We start from the raw sequence: 20,534 nt of genomic DNA, 5'->3' as shown, positions 1-20,534 counted from the left end.
ATCTAATCAAATTCAGAAATACAAACAGCGAAGAGATTATGGTGAAAGACGTCGAAAGTAATGTGGAAGATCTATAATATGCAGTGGAAAGAATAAAGTGAAACTTTTCATGGACATGGCTAGTCCGAAACGTCAATATTGAGGGATATATGAAAACATCTTATAACCGGGAAAGCGTCCTACTAACTCAATATGTTTGATCTAAATACCATGAATATTATATGGTAAATGCTAGTAAAATAACATAATTATTCCAAAATGAAGTGACAAGTTTAGAACGAGTGTGACTAGTTTGTACCCAAAAATTGGAAAAGCATGAAATGGCACTAACGCTAATACAAAATGTATCAAACTTGTCTACTTCATCTTGATCACTGACTTGACGAACACTCCACTAATAGAACCACGGGAAAATGTTTAATTAAGAGTAAAGAAATTGCGGGAAAATTGAGATATCAATGAAATCCTTACTTGTGGGCTACACTCGAAAACAAAATACACAGTTGAACAAAGTCATTATGCTCCATCAGATAAGTACTTTATATACAAGGGAACCTTGTCGTGTATTTGCTTATCGTATAATGTAGGTAGTGTGGTGATTGTGTGTGAGCAATCGATGATAAAAAGAATAGCATTTTCACACGTGATCGTGATCATGAAACCCTTCATTATCACATAAAGGTTCAATAAACCGCTGTTTTCGTTACAAGTATCATAAATAGAAAGATATCGAAAGATGGCGATACAGACTAGACATTTCCCTGGAGTATGTGACTTTGTTGTACTCTTTGATTGATGTAGTAACTGTCAGTTACATTGTATTACTGGTACATTTGCCATTATTTCCCATAAAAGTAGAAAGTCTTTACGTGTTTTGAAAATAATTCTTGATGCTGTATAAAATCACAAGACAATCAAATAATTGTATTTGTTATGAAGTAATGATTTTTATCATTAAGACAACTGCAAACACTTTAGAGTACGAGTACAGAAGGGTGATATTTCAATTCGCTGTATATCGTATTTAACGACGCCGCAGTCAAGGCTGGTTGTCATTGCACAGTTTAACAAAATAATTTTAAGTAAATTTACTAGTCAAACAGTCTGGTAATTTGGCAAAGGTAAATTATCTTAAGTTATTAGAGACAGTATCATATATCATACATAACATATTCGACTAATGCATTGATATTTATATATGATCTTACATACTGATTATCTGTCTGTTGCTGTCATAGTAGAAGTCACGTACACACAATTTACCCCAGTTGAGTTTTAGAACTGTAATATCGAAGGACTTTGATTTTAATTACTTCAACACTTGAACAACACCCATATGAATCATTCGCTTAACATAATTATCAATTATATAGCTCTAGAGCCGTCAGCAACTTGATCCACGTTGATTTGTACGTCAAACATAGCGTACACCATTTACCGTCTTACTGAACGTGGGTTGCCTGATTTTCCATTCATTCTCGTATTTCTTTTCCCGAAAACCTCTTCTTCATGACGTCACGCAATATGAACCAATGAGGTATCCGAATTTTATATAGACATCCTACGCAAGCAGTTGCATTTAAAGGTGTGTGCGCAGTCACTATCAAATAAGAAGCCACCTTGTCTTGGAACAGTCGAAGCCAAGACTTTATTTGTCGTTGCAGCGAAAGGAACTTTTTATTGTCAATCCTGTGTTGGTCAACGAAGTGAAAAGACCGAAAAAAGAAGCACCTATTTTTGAAAGTTCCGCATTTTCTTCATCAGCGAAGAAGGTATGTTTATTTAATAATAAGAGCTCACATATTTCTTATGGTAAAGTGTCAACAAGTTGAATAAGTAACATCTTGAGAAAAATACTGAATATGAAATACTTATACTGCTGTAAACACCACGTACAAATGTATGTATCTTGTCTGTTTCTTCCATTAGTATACTGTACTTCAATTTGGTTTCCTGAACTCTCGGATATTGACTCTTTTGGTTCAGTTCCATAAGTTGGGACAAATTAACGGCATTTGCCAACACTAATACAATTTATGACACACGATTTAACACTTTCTACTCAAATAGATTAAACTTTTGTCAGGCAAAGATTACTTAACATGTACTTGGATTAGTTTTTTAAATGAGAACTTGTAAGTGTTTCCATTGGGCATACATCATCTTTAATTCAGTAACTATATTAACGCGATGAATACACAAGTACTCAGCGAAGAGACGGGCAGCTAGGCCGGGGACGTTCACGGTGGCTTCATATAAATAACACGAAACATGCTTTTTAGAAATTCTTGTCAGCTGCTTTATAGGGATAAAGTACAACATGAAAAATCACTCGACAGTGTAATAGTATAGTTTCAAAGAGATTACGTAACATAGGAAGGTTGAAAGATTGTCACGCATGATGAGAGCTAACATGTATCGACGCTTAAACAATCTCCTGCATTTGTATGTAAATGTTCAATATGGATAAGGAAGTTTACTACATTGCTACAGCTTACAAGTAAAGATCATTTTCATATAAAATGCGCAAAACTACGCAATCTTTGGCTATGGTTGAATTTATATTGTGGGGTTAATCGAAAGGAGAATGCCAGTGTTGAAAATTTTACGTTCAAACATTGAAAAACATGTTTCTATAAAAAAAAAAATTCAGATGGGTGCTTTTTAAAATGGAGATTGCCAAAAATTGAATTAGGTGCATGTTATAAATAAATTTCTAAGCTTATATAAATCAATCAGCTGACATCAACGACTACAACACAAGAAATAAACATTCTGGAATTTGAACTATATTCATCAGCTAAAATATATGTCAAAATAACAATAGTTATGTATTCGTAATTATTTGTGTTCAAATACATGCGTGCAACATGACTAATTCAAATTATGGCAAATCAGGATCGATTGAAAATTGACCATCTTCAATAACCATCTCTTTTACAAGAATCGAAAGTTTCTGCAGTCTTGCATTTCATAGTACATCATATTAATGCCTTTCATCCTCGCCCGCAGTTTACAAAATGTTTGAGGCCGTTTCACCTTTTTTTGTGATTCAACCTTCCACGGATTCATATATTCTTTATCAACATGGAGCACACCTTAGGACTTTAGTAGTAGTCTATCCATTACATGTTTTCAGTATCCTACAGGCATGCATGTACACAAAACTGTAACTACATTTTGAAAGAATCTTTTAAAGTTAAAGAGGAATTTGTAAAACCGTACTTTGAAAGGGGCTTTTAAAGATCAAAATGTACACTCCTGATGGATGACAATGCACTCTCGAGCTCATATTCATCGCATGAACGAACCTCGAAATGGCTGTAAATTTATAGCTCCGTTGAGTTAAACGAAAAATTTGAGGCTTTTCCTGCGTTATTAACAATTGATATCAGATAGTAATTTACGCGCTATAGATATATTATTTGGCCTGTCGTATTTTACATATATGGACATTAAAAACATCGGCGCGCTATCTCACATTTCCCCTTTGTCACAGCTCAAGAGGAGTTACAAATCTTTACTATCCGTGTATCGCGATTGCAGTTGTTTAGGTCACGAATAAAGACCGTAGTTTAACACTCTTTATTTCTTTAGTCAGTATCACGAATGTTTAGCATCTAGGTGCAAATCACATATACTTCTGGGCATAATTGCTTAGTCTTTAATGGCCTTATTTACAATGCAGTCAACGGAAACGTCTTTCAGAGGCGACGTCCGTAGGGTCAGTTTGTGTCTAGAACATCACATGAAAGTTTGAAATTATAAAGTGCGAGTTGATTTGTCCCGCTGAAACAAAAAAACAGACAGTCTGATTGAAATTGTTGCTTAAGAACCTAAAATGCGAGCACTTGTCATCTGTGAATGTCAAATATATTAATGTAGCTACTTGAAGACTTGATTAGATAACCTACAGTGAGACTCATTTTAAGAAAGCCGTGTTAGCCTTCTGAATTCCAAGTATCACTTCAATTATTATTTTTTTTAAATGTGTCGTTAGATACAGATTTGTCAAACAGTAACCATGGTAACAAATGAGCTTTGGGAATGCTATCCCGAGACGGCTGATTCATATTTATTGTCCTGCGTGTTTGCAAAAAGTTCAAAATCATGTATGGCTTACGATTCTACAGTTTCGTCTCGACAGCTCAGCTAACTGAGCAGGATGACGTGAGTAAAACTTGCTACAACGTTAGAGAAATATCATGTATCAAAGAAGTGCCAGCTTGTGTTCATACCATGAGCAAACAAAGGTGTGATATAAATGTAAAAGTGAGGTGAGCTAAAATAGAGTAAAAAGCTCAATTTACGAGGATATAATTTCAATATTAAATTCTGATGTAAGGCAATGACATTTCAACAATACATATGTCACATATGCACTATATTACATCTACATTATCCATATTCATAACTGACAATGTGGCTTTTAAGCTGCCTTGTTTTATTTCACTCTTTCAATATTGAACATGAATAACAACTAATGGAGACCTTTTAGTGACGCAAATCAACAAATCCTTCTAAGTGATATGGTAAAAAAATCCCTCAATAAAGATTTAACGAGACATTCAACAGCTCACCTCTTCATCGGTGTTTATCAATTACAGAGTCAACTTCATCCTTTTATTAGACGTTTCTAACGCTATACCTGATATTCATTTTCATTTAGAGTCACTAGAGGACGAGAGCTGTCAACGAGGTTTGATTTCTCGCGTTGATAAACGAGTTACATCGCAGTGTAAAACAGAATTCAGTTAACCTGAAACGACTCTGAAATAAAACATCGTCTGATCAGATAGAAATCTTACTTTAATTTACATCGCTGCATTTTATCGTCTGGCTCTACAAAAAGCCTTAAAACAACACTACCCTTTCTTTGCCTGGGCTATCAGTGTCTTTAAAGAAAGTTATATGTTAAAGATGTTTGAACAAGACAACATAATACAGCAATATTTAATTAAATTTTTGATCAGCCTGCCGAGAAAATGTAGCTATGTCAGTGAAGTGATTGTCGAGCTAGACGATGGACTGCAACAATGTCAGTATACTAAGATTGTCGTCAGTCAAACGAATGATTTCAGTAAGATTTGTATTGAGTCAGACGGTAAAATGTAGCAATGTTAGTAATATTTGTTGAATCAGACGATAAAATGTAGCAGTGATAGTAAGATTTTTGTTGAGACAGACAATAAAATATAGCATTGTTAGTAAGATTTTTGTTGAGGCAGACTATAAAATGTAGCAATGTTAGTAACCATTTTGTTGAGACAGACGACAGTCTTTTCCAGGTTAAAATACTTGTATAGTACATCCACACACACACACACACACACACACAAATAGTTGCTATCTTGAGTTGGAACTAGAAGGGTAGAGATATGTCAACAAAGAAGGGGCTTTATAATTTAGCTTTTTAGTCACATATTCATCATTACCACCAACACTCGACATTATAAATACACACACTACAATACAACTATTAATTATTCAAAGGTATAACATCTTGATTGAACAAAGATCACGAGAAGATCATTTGTCCACTATTTTTCTTAACAAGGTATGGTTCTGAAATCTAATTCTATAAATAATATAATTAGTGTAGTTGACATACATCGGAACAAAAAACACAAAAGTAAATAAAACAAGCACAAACAATCTTTCCGAATAATTAAACCGATGCATAGACACACTCAAACACACATACGCACACATACATACATTTGTGTATATTCACAGACACATACACACACGTATATATATATATATATATATATATATATATATATATATATATATATATATATATATTATATATATATATATATATATATATAATTTCCATTGCTATCTACACTAGGAAAACACGCCCCACACCCATCAAATATATATATATATATATATATATATATATATATATATATATATATATATATATATATATATATATATATATATATATATCAATGGAAATGTTTTCAATTGTGCTGCTTTAACGATTGACTGTTCATTATATGCATATATTTTAAGATATAAGTAATATCATCTTTAGAATGGATTTTTAACTGACGACGACTTGATGCCATGTTACTATATTATCATGTCATGCTTTCGGCAGATGGCCAAGTCTTATGAAAACTGTGTCTTAAGTCCGAACCAAGAAATTCCATTACTGGAGTTGTATGCATACGGATAGTGTTGCCCTCAAATGCGATTGTCTTACGGTTAGTTTGATAAAATCTACCCCTCCAAGTAAAAAGGGAATTGAATAGCTACGAAAACGTATGACTTGCAATGATACAGCAAGAAATATCACCCAACAACCCCAAACTAGTCTAGCCTGCAATTTGATAAATGGGGTGATGAGGAGATCACGTGATAACTGCTGCAAACATTTTATTACTTGTAGTACTCTCGGGTTGAGTCCGTTTAAATGTTTAATGAGAATCCATATTTTGACTATTGTCCGCGCTTTAAATTCCATCAATTATTTTCAACCCAATGTCAATTTATGAGATTAAAATTATCATGAGATCTTATCTATCATAAATATCATATTTCATACCGTGTAACAGTCTAAGAAATGTTGAATGATCAAAGTTGTATCGATTTCTGTGTACGCTTGCCTTCTTCACAGAAGCATGTGGGCTTTATAAGTAAGTAGGAAAACCATTCACCGAAAAATCACCAATTTATGGTGAAGAAAAAACTGCAATACTACAGAGCGATAAAATGATTTCTTTGACGATTACTGTACAGTTGCATGGGAAAGTATAATACACACAAAAAACCCGAACTGGAACATACGCGGATTGATATTCAACCAATTGTAAAGTGGTGTTTGGAAACTTCGGAGAGTCATGTACGTTTTGCATTGTCCGCTCATAACATTTGATGACGTAAGAACACATGCATATACGAAAAAGGAGGTACCTCGATTTGCTTCCTGACTTGTCGCTCGTTCAGTTACTGTCAACCGTGTTGTGTATATTTACACAGAGTCACGAACACATCTTGTAACTCCATTTTAACAGCTCAGCCAACATGCTACACAGTCTATATAATTAGATCATGTAGGCGTTTTATTGCTAGATCAACAGCGAGGATGTATAGGGACTGAGGGCACGCAGGAGTTATTGGCAAACAATTCATATATATCAGCATATTGCTACAAATGTAATTGAAGCTAAAAGGGAACGTGTGACCTACGAATATGTAAATTTAAATGAAGCAATCCATCAGCGGAGAATATTGAGAAAATGTACAAGAGATGTCGGGTTGTTTAATTCAGGGCCCTAAAGTGACCATCGAACCGAGGAAATACAAATGCTTATTAATCAGCATTATTATCGTACACTGCGATTCGTGTATTTGATACACACGAGTTTCATCACTTTCTTTAATATGTTCAATTTGTACACCAAATTATCACCTTGATCAAAGGAGAAAAAACACTTTGAAAAACCTCCATACTATTTTCAAATGATGACACCGCAATATAAACATGCAAAAAGGGTCATTTCCTCGAACCATCTGTTTATCTATTTCTACAGGGACTAACGAGTTATCATATCTAATACTCCCATATCTTGAAAAAGGATGACAATCACAAGGCCTCAATCGTATTCCGGCCCGTCAAAGTATTACTAACATTACTACATTGTATCGTCAGGCTCAACAAAATTCTTACTAACATTGCTACATTTTGTATAATATCTCTGTTGGTAAAATTTGTGTTGAGCCAGCCGATACAATGTAGCTCTTTCGGTAAGATGTGTTTTGAGCCAGACGATACAATGTAGCAGTGTTAGTATGTGCTTTATTTTTTGTTTCAAATTTTGTTTGTACGTTCACGTCTTTGTTTCTCCAAACTTTGATAATTTTTTGATATCTTTTGACTGAGCATCGTCGGAGTTTTCTGTAGATAAAAAAGAGTTAAATCTCGTCAGGGCGTATACCATATAATTTATTTTCAGATCTTGAACTCTATTCAAAAGATACGTAAATGACATTACACATAACTAACAGCCCAAAATAAAGTAGTATTTATAGAACAACGTTTTGACCCTTATAAAGTGAAGGAGCCTGGCCCTAAGGCTGCAAGTGGTGAATTTGATATTTCTAACTTAAGGCATGAAAGTGTTTCCCTTGACTTAATTTGAGGTTAACGATGATTATAATTGACAGTCATTAAGATCAGTTTTATATCTGTCGGCAAGCATGATCGTTAAAAAGACAGGGGAAAAAGTGCACAATATCCTGTTGTTGCAGGCTTTGATACGATTACCGATCCTTAGAGAGTTTCCAATTGCGATTCACGCAAATGATATTATAAAAAGACCTAAACATTTCCTTCAATGCATCGCGCTCATTCTAACAGGAAACATCTCCAGAATGTCTTGATGGAGTTAGCAAGAACGGAAAACATAGAAAGAACGTAGGGGCTAAAGTTCTCTCTGTTCCCGTTAAAGTGAATAATTGTTAAAAAGCATCACAGAAGTATTCTCTCCTGTCCGGATATAGTTGGCGCTGACACAATCTTGGATGCGCACGTTCAATATATCTGTTAACGTTTAAAAGGTTCAATTGAATGTCATTATTGTTATAGCTGTTGAAAATTGTCCGTGACGTGAATGAATTAAAGTTAGCTTAATTGTACACTTCGTTCGTGCTGCATTCCATCGTCTGGCTCTGCCACAACAACATTTCTACCGACAGATAGATTTGTCGGGTAGGACGATCAAATGTTTGTAAGATTTTTTTTTATTCAGACGATAAAATTTAACACTGCTAGTAAGATCATTGTTGACAAAATGTAACACTGTTGGTAAGAATTTTGTTGGGTCAGTCGATGAAGCAAATTAATCAGCGTTTAAAGATTATTGTCTAGCCATACGGCGTTTTGTTTCAGGTTTCGTGATTTTAATCGTAAATGTTTCCTCTTTGTTGGAATATTGTGAGCAATGACGATATTTTTTTAAATACAACATTAGCTGACATTCGTAGCTTACTAAAACTAGAAGAGCGTTTAAAATTTTGCTGAAATTTCAGTTTTTATAGGATTATTGTTTCTTCATATACTAATTCCATTAATAACATTATTATTGATATATATTGTCGAATTACATGTCAGTTTTATCAGGTAAATAGAACATAAGCATATTATAATCATATATGCTAAATATTGTTATACATTAATCCGTCAGTCCATTGTGGAATTTTATAGGCGACACATGAAAGCGGCAGATTGATCGTTTCTAGGCCGAGTACTATTCATTTCAGCAAGATCCACTTATAAGTGTACAAGTGTCACTATTTATCATGCTTACGCTAACGTATTATTATAAAAAAAAAACCTATCATACAAACGAAATTCATCGAGAAAATACAAATTGTTGTGGGTCAGAGGAGTGATAAACTAATATTGAAATAAAAATGAGTACATTGGAATCAAATTAGTAACGTCATCGACGCAGGTCTCTTTACATCACATTGCAAGGAGTAACACCGAGAAATTATTTTTCGTTACGTTAGCGTAGTGTATCAGTCACTATAGGTATCATGGTCCTAACATTCGGGACCTTGTTTGCAGACAACATTTGAAAAAAAAATTGGATCTTGATGTCATAGGTCAAAGTTCACACGCGATGACGTATTCATGTACGATATATGTTATCATGTATGTCAAGGTGGGTTTATTTATAATCTTTCTCTTTAATAATCTAGAGTACTGTATCAAAGTGGCCACATGGACGAAAAAGGGTATTCAGTTTATATGTACATGTAATTCTGTCTTTCTAGGTGGAAGAAATGTGAAATAACATGTATCATGTCCGTGTTTTTAATTGAGTAAGCTATCTAAAGCTAACAAATGTGCAAACTTTGTTGTTATCTGCGCCGGAAGTGTTCGTAAATACCGCCACGTCACGCACATTCTGTACATGTATGTGTTGCTTCCCCATAGATGGAAACTTCACCATGCGTAAATAGTTGGATTACTTGTATTTACAAATTAATTCCAAAAGATGAGCTATTTTTCAACTATATTTCGGACAGAGGACATTTTATCTTGACTAACCTTCCTTGCACTGTCATATTATTTGCTCTGGAAATCTTCCGATTAACATCGCATTTACATAAGCTATTCCGTCATGAGAAAATTTTGATTTCCTCCTTTATCAAATTTTAATTTTTCAGTAAGAAATCTGGCAAAAACTTCAAAATCCCTGACCTGTGGTTAATATTCAAAATCCCTGACATGCAGTTGATATTCAAGAAAATTGTTTCCAACAAACCTAGTCTAGACTTAATGTTGAATATTTTAGTTGATTTGCGCTATTCTGCATTAGGAACAAACCATGGAAGATCAGTTGAGGAAACGTTCTGGCGAGACAATATATTCACAAACATTGCTAAAATGTATTGTCTGTCTCAAGAAATACATTACTAAATTGCAACATATTATCGTCTGGCTTGGCAAAAATCTCATTCACACTGCTAGATGTTATCATCGTCTGGCGTGACACAATTTGATGTACAATCTCACTCCATTGACATACTTGAAAAAGTATATTTTGTTCCAATATAGTATGATTAGGCGCCAAGCTGATACAAGTTTGCTCACATACGAAGACAACTTATCAATGTTGATAAGATTGTTGCCAAGCCAGACAATGAAAAGAAGCAGCGACAGTAAGACATTTTTCGCTCCAGACTATCAAATGTAACAATGTTAGCAATATTTGTCGCGCCGGGATGTTTTGTTCCTGCTCAGAGGACAAAAAATAACAATTTTAGTAAAATGTTTGTTGAGCAAGACCCGACTTTTGGTTTCTATTTAGACGATAAAATATGGCAGTTTGCTTAAACGTCTGTGAGGTCAGAGGAAGTTTTGTTCTGTTCAGACGATAAAATATAGCAAAATTATTGAACGTTGTTGATCCAGGCAAGTTTTTGTTTGTAAGTGGTACTGCCATAGTCTGATCTACCACAGAATTGTACATAATCAGTAATGCAAGATGAATGTTTAGTCATAAAATCACAGTAGTCTTGTTGGTTAATAAAGAGTTTCCTTAATTATTGTTCGAAGTTTAGTAGATGAAAGTGGTTCCTCTTATTTCTGAGAAAGGGGGCTCAACACATGACAAAAATAACTATCAAAATTGTGAATAATGAGCGATACCTAATGCGAATCAATGGCGTATTAATAAAAAAAAATATGAATGTTGATTATTTGGTTGTCAGCAAAATATGAACTATCAATCCTGAAATCAAATACCGGTCGCATGTGTCGCATGATTGATTAATACGTAAAGTAATAACAAATACATCCATTATCCTTTGCTATACATCAATACAATTCGATGGTTTAGTTTTAACGTACACCCTTCTTTCACGTATTGATGTGTCGGGATTAATTGAAGGGGGATGCATTAGTCTATATCGCAAGCAGCGGTGTCCAAGGTCATTTATACAGTTTCAAATAAATATCATTTTCTGTTAATAATATCATTAGAGGAAACACGATATATAAAACACTATCACATTACCATTTTTTAGTTGTGATGTAATTGTCACTATATACTAGAAATTAATACACAAATATTATCAGCCATTTTGAAATATTTTGAGGGCATTTATTGATTTATTGTTAGATTCTAATCTATAATATTGTATATAAGTTTCCATGTACATTAAAGAGACACAGGCTGATCTTACAAGCTTTTACTCAACAGCAAATACTTGCATTAAATCTCGGTTACACTACTCTAGGGTAATGTCACAGTTTATGAATGCCTTCTATGATGTTATAGTCTGGCAGTATTAGAATAGTTAACTGCATTGTAGGAATTTTCCTCGACATTGTTTTATATGTACACTAAATTACGTCATCGGACCATTTCTAAATTGTATATTGCAAGTGGTTGTGTATGCTTCAGTAAGTTGTATATACGAGTAACTTTTAAGTATAAGCAAAAAATGCCCGAAACGTATAAACATAAGCTTGTGTCCCTTTAATGATATTATTAATAAAAGATGAGATTATTTAAATCCGTATAAATGACATCACATATCACTGCCTGCGATATCAACTAATGCATCTCCCTTCAATTAATCTCAATGCATCAACTAGATTAAAAGCGCGTTGATTCTCAATCAAGTGATTATAAAATAGCTGCACAATCTGTTACGGGAATATTAATTAGATATCAGACAATCTACAATATATTGACCGAAACCCAATAGGGAGACGTTGTGCATATAAGAGATCGATTGTATCTATAGATAGTAACAGGTTGAAAAAGTGATTACATTGGATGGGGGATTTTAGGGAGCGGAACCAAAAATCTATTTGATTGGATTTATTTTGACATATATGTGTAGAGCTACACAAATACATTTACCCACGAGTAAGGCCTAACAATAACAATTGTGTGGTTCCGATTAAGCTCAATTTTAGATGGGGTAGTAGATTTTTTTTTTTTTTTTTTAATATAAATTTATTTTCATATGTGAGCGTCTAGTTCAGGTAGTTATGTTTTCCGTTGTTTTCCATATGGTCTCTGAGTTATTGGTTTCTTCTCCCCAGATTTACAGCCATTATAGATTGGACGAACAGTTTTATATATTGTCTTTTTTTGTTGATGTTAGTTTTCGAATCCACTATTTCTTGTGCGAATTCACACAATTTTCGCGATTTTATTATTTTTTTCTCGGATACGTAAAACAAAGTTTAGGGTCGGCAGTGAAAAACTAGACAGTGTCCGGCAACCGAATATTGTATAAATTGTTTTCCTTCATGACTTCAGCACATCTGAAAAATGGTTCGCAATGGTTTTAACTCAAACATTTAGGCCTAAGTCATGTTATCTAATAAACGCTTCAAACATGATCAGATAATGTTGGTACTAAATTTGATTGAGGTTCGGTCTTTAGTTATGTCGCGTTAGGCATCTAGAAGAAACTTCACAAATAGGAGATATTCAGAAAAAGCTAACGATATTCGAATATTATATAAAATGTTTCCTTCGTGACTGAAGCACATTTAAAAAATGGTTCAAATGCCAAGATGTAACTCACACATGCAGACGATCCGAACATGTAGCATATATTAATTTGTTTGAACATGTATCAATACTTGGCTAGCTGTACCAAGCTGACCTGTGCATTGACAGACGAACATTTGATATTCAAAATCGTGCGTAATGTGAATTCTGTTGAACGTTGAGATTACGAATGTCGCGTAGCATCGTTAAAAAAGAACAAAACGTGTGTTTTTAAAGAATTCCTGGACAGCATGCTGTGTGTAATTGTCCCAATTAGCACACCGGTGTAAACTTATATATCTACATAATTGCGCAATAGATTGAAGTGCACTAAATTTTACAAATGCATGTGTAATTTTATGAAAATATACGTGTTGATCTTTCTTTAGTTTGTCTTGAATTTTTATGATCGGTCAACTCTGTTGCTTAACGTGTATTGGACACGTACGTAGTTCTAAATAGCTCTTGGGCTAACTTTATGTTCAATCACGTTCTAGACCAGGCTAAGGATGTATTGACGTTGGGTCAAATTTAATCACGTAAGAATTAGCTACAAGCTAATACTATACAGCGTAAAAGTTTATACATTTGGTTGAAAAAGCAAGTTAGTGCTGAATTCACCAAGCCCTGTATAATTAACTTTGTGTTTTTTCATTAAAATAACGCCACAACGAGTGTCATTGACAGAGAAAGAAAGAAAGAAAAACATTGTGAGGAACTGTAAATGTCTGGGTCACACAGTTTATCATTGTAATAACTGAGTTGACTAGAGATATTTCATTCCAAATAAGAGAAAACGCTTGTCTGTTGAGGTACCTATGTTGCCATAGAAACGAAGCTTAAGAAGCGTTGGCTATTTGACAGGTATCAGAGAGTTTTTCAATATATAGTATGTGTTAGGTGGATATGAGGTCCTATTTGTTTAATGTGCACGTGGATAGTCAAAATATGTACACAGCAACCAAAACACAAAACTATGTTTTAGATTTTCACAATCGAGAAAGGCTACATTTAAAGCACACAATCGAATTAGTTTTCTTGGGATAGTCGACAGATGTACGCAACAGACCAATACAACAATAAAGTGAAACAAGCTGAGTTTGTATGTGTTTGCGTTTGTTTAATGTTGCTGTATATTTAAAAGGTACTCGCAGTATTCTACTTACTGAAGTGCACTAACTTAATCATCATTTGCAATTGACTGAATTCAATCTAGGAGTTAACTAAGATATAAATGATCCAATGACGTAACTGTACGTACAAATATTGTCGACGAAATCCATACTGTACTGAAATGAACTTATTCTAACAATGTCGGAGGACAATTGTAATGTTACAGAAGGCATGTGTCGACTTGTAGATCCCCCCTCTCTCTCTTTGTCTGTCTGTCTGTCTGTCTGTCTGTCTGTCTGTCTGTCTGTCTGTCTGTCTGCCTGCCTGTCTGCCTGTCTGCCTGCCTGCCTGGTCTGTCTGTCTGTCTGTCTGTCTGTCTGTCTGTCTGTCTCTGTCTCTCTCTCTCTCTCTCTCTCTCTCTCTCTCTCTCTCTCTCTCTCTCTCTCAAAACTTTGCAAATATGAGAAAAGTTGTATTGTGCCATAAGTAACACGAACACGATTTAGTGGCGTCAAAGTCTATTGAAGTCGCGTGTATACTGGAGTCTAATTTTCCGCTAGCTTTCAACTTTTATCAAGATTTGTAAAACTGAAACTGTACCCTATTCTATTTTACAGACAACAGTTACTAAACTTCATTATTGTGGCAAGTGCAACGAGCACTCCTACATGTTGCATGCGCTTTTTGCGTCAATCGTCTGTCTCTGTCTCTGTCTCTGTCTCTCCCTCTCTCTGTCTCTCTCTGTCTCTCTCTCTCTCTCATAGGAATTCGTACAATTGTAAAGTTTGTTTTTAACTCTTAATTCAATTGTATACATGAATTTGAGTGATATCAAACGTTTATACAATCTTCTCTTCTAAAATCATATTATGCGGATGGCGTTTCATTATTGATGTAATAAAATTCTCATAAACACAATGATATAAGTCATCTCGGCCAACCAGATACATCAGTGCTTGCCGATGGCTGCAAATTTAATAGATTCTTGTCTACCTGTATGAGAAATAACAGCCTTCGGGAGAACATCGATTGATATACGGGGGAGCGATTTGCTAATAGCCCCGTGGTAATGTTATAATAACTGAACCACGCCAACGGTACAAACGAGAGATGAAAGACCGCTATCGCTTGTTGTGTTCGTTCAGCTCTTGTCTCGTTATCAAAACACATACCTAGAGACTCGGTAGTCTAAGATAGCGTTTAATTCTCGTTACACTACAAGAGATATGATCGTCACTGCGGCTCATCCATGTCTCTTACTTCGCTTTATCAGTAAATGACTAGCAGTGAATGATAAATTGAAAATAGTTGCTGCTAATAAAGAGGGCAAGTACTAACCTATTTAAAAAAAGGCAAAGATCATAGCGATGTGTAAATTGCAGTCTTTATGACGGTGTAATGGTACATACAATTAACCGCTCGCTAGTTATTTTGTCAGGCATATTAATCTCATGTATCGCATGAAGCCTGCTACACTCCATTTTGAAGACAAGTCTTACACGAGGACACGTAGATTCTACGTGGAAACCAAAATGTCGACAAATTAATCAGCGTAATCTAAATATATCTGTATTGTATGTCAAAGTATAATCTTCTTTTCTATTTAGCGTTTCTACGTCAACAAAAATACAAAAGGACATTTTCTGGGTCCAGCAATTTGTTACCAATATTAACCACCTTAGTTAGGACGGTGAATGATACCATACAGGATTATACTATCATGTGTTGTTTTAACCACAACTTGTCAACTACAATGGAACCCAGCTGAGTAATAGAAAGAAACCGTCCTGTGACTAAACAAAAAAGTTACTTTATATTGCTTTTTTTATTTCCTGACTCGAATATCCTACCATGGAGGTATAATCTCCCCTTATGTCTCCACGATCTTACTAACAGTGATACAATGTAGCAAAGCTGGCAAGGAGTTTTGCTACATTGCTATATTTTTATCAATGGCTCGATAACAATCTTACAAATATTGCTACATTTGTTTCGTCTGGCTCCACAAAATCTTGCTATTCTAGATACATGTATCGCCCGACTGCACAAAACTGTTTACTAAACATTGTTACATTTTCGTCGCCAGGTTCGACAGTAAACTAATCGTAAATAGTATGCATTTCAAAATAAAATACTATTACATTTAAATGGAAAATAATTTCAAGTAAATATTGTCTGTGACGAAATCATGAAAAAGAATTTGTCCCTATGCAATAGGCCAGAAGATCACTCTAAAGTATTGTATTGATTAGCATAGCTTCAATTCCTCACTTTCTGGGAAAAATAAATGATTTATAGTTTTAAGTATTCACGTTGGAAGGACATCAATTCGTGGTTTCTTCTTTTATAGATTGCTTTCACATAGTAAAGTGCTTCGAAACGTTGCCATATATAATTCATATGATATTTCATACTATAGCTTTTATATAGGCTCTCAATACACAGACAGAGTGCCCTGGGTCATGATACAACTCAAAATTCCACGAAATAAAACTCATTGGTAGAGCTCCTCAATATGTTCATCAATATATCTGAAGTTAGGAAGCTATTCCCTTTAGGATTTGTCTTGATAAAATGATATATGATACGACAATGATTACTGCTAGACCATTGTAAGATTTGTCTCTTGGAAACTGACATCTCAAAGTAACAACACGTCGCTGTGACCGTGGATGACATTATTCGTAAGGTTAAATATCAAGAGTTCCCTTTTTTCAACTTAAAATAACTTTGACGGAACGAATGCGATTTTGTTATCAAATATTAAGCTTAATTCAGCAGAATACACATTGAATACACATTGACATAAGGGGCCTTGTTACTACAAGTCCAATACGCGTAGATTAAACAGTCACGAGTGTGAACCAAGAAACATATTTGGACAATAATATAATTATACATACAAAAGCTCAATTTGGGGAATAATGGCGATTTCGAATATTGCAGAATCAATGACGTAGACACACGTTGTCGTGACGTAGAACGACGAGGGTATGAATCTCGTATTTTCTGTTCGAAGGAGTACAGCTTTCTTCTTTAATAACATTTGTCAAATCCTTAAGAGTGATTTTTAAAATCTTTTGGTATTAACTTTGTCAAAAGGACCAATTTGTGAAACGGTGAGCATAGTCTGTGACCGTTCGCGGCCAACCTGTTTCATATTTTGCGATCGGTCACGGATCGAGTAGGATGTGGATAATTGTTGTTAGGGCCTACGAATCGAGAGGTTTTACTTAAATATGCTGTTACCATTTATAAAACATTTAGTGAGAAATATGAACAAGACTTGTAATATATCTTAAATGTAAATTTAGGTGCCCGATATGAGGGACGTTTCTTATACCAGAATGTACACTATAAAAGAGTTCGTTTGAAAGGTTATAGTGCATTTGTTTATAAATAAATAAACACACACTTTATATTTGGTATGTATGACACATACTTCTTGTACAAATCGAAAGTGTCTAGACTAGTACTTCTAGGTACGAGGTAGTGACACTCAAACGCAGGGCCGGGTACAGAGTAAGGAAATGTCATGACTGGTGCCGTATATGGGATCTTGAAAGCAGGGTAGAAGGCAAGGCGAGAAATTGATCTGTAATACACGGTAATGTCAGTGTCTGGGGAAAAATAACGTTCGCAGTAAAAGCCATCACTACAAAGACCGTTGGTCCGTAAATTTTAAAATCCTTTCAAAATGCCACTTTTTTTTTACAATACCCTATCATATAGCCGAAGCCTCGGCAACATGTCAGCTACATTTCCGGGGATCCAATGCATTATTTGGTGTTTTAACAATAATGTCAGCCGAACTAAAGGATGTGTCTTGACAATAAAAAGATGCACTATCACATGCCCCATAAGTCATCTTGTAGGAGATGAAAGTATTCAACATGGAATACAAGAAGTGGTTTATCTTGTTTCTTTGCAACAACCGCTATTACATGTCAATATGTCAGCTTGGGACCCCTAAAGCAAGCATTCAAAATAAATAAAGTGAAGCAAAAGCAAATCTAGCCAACAGAGTTTTGCAGTGGTTATATCAGTATTCGCCTTTGAATCTCGTTCTCATTCTTCTAATATTTTCACGAATTTCCCTAAATTACAAATGTGCTCAATATTTGAACATTGCGTCATTCTGCAAAAAATGCCAGTTAACCTAAAAAAGAAAATTGTATGACTAGACAAAATTCTACATTTTAACGTCTACCTCGACAACAAATTAAATATAATTGCTTTTTAATCCAATGAAGATCGATTAAGGGTGAAATCATGTACAAGTCACCCAGCCAAAGAATTTATATCCGTGTTCATAAGATTGTTCAATCAATCGATCGATCGGTCAGTCAGTCAGTCACTCAGTCAGTCAGTCAGATAGTCAGTCACTATTTTTTTATCACAATGTAGAGAGAAACGATGTGATTTCTGCATATTGTCTTTGTCTTCTTTTGAATCACAAAATTGTATTCATTTACTTCTTTTATGCCTCATAAACTGTTATGGATGTATTGTGACCACCAAGAATTTTGAGTTTGGGTTGAAGTACTTAACATAAATGTAAAATAAAATAAATAAAATCCCTACCAACCTACCCTATTTTCTGATTTTTTGCCTTGTGATGTAAATGTAAATTTATGAAGATGTAATGGGGTGAGCACACATACATTTATCATACTGAACCAGCCTCTCTTGTTAACATCTATTACACGTATATACGTTGTACGCAAAGTTCGTTCTGAGTATAACACACAGTTGTATGTATGTTTTAGTAACAGTATATAACACCTTCTATCTTTGTTTCTGTCGACAGATATACTTTAGTGACATGACGATGAGGAATTTAATGGTTGCTGCGTTTACTGTCATCAGTTTGGCTGTCATAGTGAACAGCGCCCCCACAAATACAGAAGACAATGTTAGTCTGTCACAACACCTCAAAGCTTTCAAAGCCTTTTTATTACAAAACCTACAAAAGGATGCCGAAGACGAAGCAACGAAACAACGAATCAATGACGAAATGTTTGGTATGCCCATAGATTTTGGAAAGAGAGCGAAACAAGACAAATTCTACGGATGGAGCATGTTCAAGAGAGACGAAGAAAAAGACTAAACTGAAAGAGACAGTGATATAATTTATTCATAACCTTAGAACAATTCCGTTGAAGAACAATATCTTTATCTACCCTCGTCATCATCCCAACGTTGCCAAAAAACCCACAACGTGTCTAGCTCCAAAATTAAATGAAAACTATAACTTGACACAATCATATCTTAAAAACCTACAATTTCCAGCTGCAAAATTCAATGAATAATCGAATATTAAATATTCAAATTCAATAGGATATGTGTCGAAAAAAAATAATGACAGTCACATATCCCTGTCCCAATCATAACAGAATACGAATCAAAATGAAATTAACATATCTTTCTTGATGCATAATTACCTATATCACCGAGTGGTTAAATATTTTGAACTTTGACCTCTATCAATAAAGTGTAAGTTCACCATCCTTGTATGTTGCACGATGTTACATGTTACCCATCTAATTGCAAAAAAATCTGTTGCGTTAAAAAATCATACTTTTGCGTGAATACTGCAGATTTCGATCACGAATTGTGTAACCAGCCATATGGCTTTATGATGGCCAATGAGACAAATATATCATGTGTTTCAATGGATCATAAATGAATTTAACATATCTCATACAATAGATATCGCTTTTATGTATGATTGCATTCAAGGAAATCCTATAATATCACTAAACGTTAATTATTATAGCAGTTGTTACACTTTGAGTTACGGCGTGAATGCTTATAATAAAATATATATGTTAAATTGTTTATATCTTAGCAGCATAACGTATGTTTTCTGCTTGTGGATCTTTACATCAGCGCCCAGAGGTTATTGGCTGATAACGGAGAGAGAGAGAGAGAGAGAGAGAGAGAGAGAGAGAGAGAGAGAGAGAGAGAGAGAGAGAGAGAGAGAGAGAGAGAGAGAGAGAGAGAGAGAGAGAGAGAGAGAGAGAGAGAGAGAGAGAGAGAGAGAGAGAGAGAGAGAGAGAATAAGTTGTGCATGTGAAATTCTAAAATCATAGCAAAATGTCAATCGAATATCTAAGGTCTAAATAAACCTATTCATTAAACTAATTTCCTTTGGAAAGTATGACAACAGATGAAAAACATAAAAAAACATTAATTTCAAATTGTCTCTACACAGGGCGGGATTGTGCATAGAAACCAATAGATCAATAGTTTCACAAAACAATATAATCGGACTGTTGATTACACCTTACTTGGGTACAGTTTGGAATGATTATAATTGTTAATATAGCACACAAAAAATCAAGATCATGCAATCAAAATACACATCATGACTTT

The 20,534-nt window shown here is 34.6% G+C and overlaps 1 long non-coding RNA gene across 1 annotated transcript; it reads left to right on the top strand.

Annotated features, from left to right (window-relative positions):
- Positions 1-1,602: 1,602 nt before the first annotated feature.
- Positions 1,603-19,982, top strand: LOC144450810 (uncharacterized). Its single transcript, XR_013482264.1, has 2 exons — positions 1,603-1,772; positions 18,967-19,982. It is a non-coding gene; the product is annotated as an uncharacterized LOC144450810 (long non-coding RNA).
- Positions 19,983-20,534: the final 552 nt, after the last annotated feature.

Source organism: Glandiceps talaboti, chromosome 20 (genome assembly GCF_964340395.1).
Source record: "Glandiceps talaboti chromosome 20, keGlaTala1.1, whole genome shotgun sequence".
Classification (NCBI taxonomy): Eukaryota; Metazoa; Hemichordata; class Enteropneusta; family Spengelidae; genus Glandiceps; species Glandiceps talaboti.
This window is presented reverse-complemented; position numbering and strand designations above follow the sequence as displayed.